This window comes from Callospermophilus lateralis, chromosome X (genome assembly GCF_048772815.1).
Source record: "Callospermophilus lateralis isolate mCalLat2 chromosome X, mCalLat2.hap1, whole genome shotgun sequence".
Taxonomy (NCBI): domain Eukaryota; kingdom Metazoa; phylum Chordata; class Mammalia; order Rodentia; family Sciuridae; genus Callospermophilus; species Callospermophilus lateralis.
In genome coordinates this window covers 50,914,453-50,915,553 of record NC_135325.1, presented here as the reverse complement: position 1 = coordinate 50,915,553, position 1,101 = coordinate 50,914,453, and positions in this window count along the sequence as shown.

Sequence of the window (1,101 nt, the reverse complement as noted above, 5' to 3'; positions counted from 1 at the left end):
TTTTCCTGTTTATGTCCTGTAGTTTAAGGATTCCATTTGCTAACATTCTTTTTCTGTTTGTTTGTTTTTTTTTCCCTTTCTGTGTAATGACTATGTATGTCATTGACTGGAGTTTTCCTGCCTCTGACCCTTTGTGTCAGGATTCATTATGGATGTTTTATTCCTACCTCATCTGATGAGGTGGGGAACATCCCTCCTTTTCAACTCCCTAGAGGAATTTGTGTCAAAGTTTAGATATTTATTCCTGGGATATTTTTAGAATTGAGTGGGTAGGTGTGGCTTTTTTGTTGTTGTTAAAAGCATTCTGGGGTTTGGGTGTAGCTATGGATAGGCCACTTGCCTAGCACACATGAGGCCCTGGGATCAAACCCCAGCACTGACAAAGGCAACACACCAACCACAACCCCAAACGTTTTGACTCCTGATATATTTATTTCACTGGGTATGGGATGATTTGGGTTTGTTCTTTCTTCTTGCATCAGTTTTGGCAAGTCACATCTTCTAGAAATTTGCAACCTTCTACATTATTGCATTATTAGGAATAAAATGGTCCATATCATCCCTCTTTACAGCAGAGTTTTCGTTTTAAAATTTCTGTCTGACAGAGGAGTTGCAAGGAAAGGGCAAGGAGCATCCATGTATCCTTCAACTGGATTCACCAGTTAACTTTTTATTCCCATTGCTCCAGCCCTCCCATCATCACAGTCTTTGTGTGTGTGTGTGTGTGTGTGTGTGTGTTTTGTGTGTGTGACTTTTTAATCATTTTGAATCATTAGTTACTTGAAGGTATTGTGATACATCATCCCTAACATTTTTAGCATTTATCTCCTAAATAAGCAGTCTCCCATAGATCCTGAGCGCAGTTGTCACACTAAGAATGTTTAACATCGAGCCAAGATGGTTTACTACTATATGACCCCAGGAAACATTTTGTGATTGTCCAAATAATATCCTTCATAGTTGCTTTCTCAAAAACCTCTTTGTAATCACAGATCATGCATTACATTTAGTGGCCAAGTCATCTAATGTCCTTTGTCTATTATTATTTTAAGTTGCATTTTCCTTTTTAATTAGCACAATATTTGTACATAGTAACGTGGT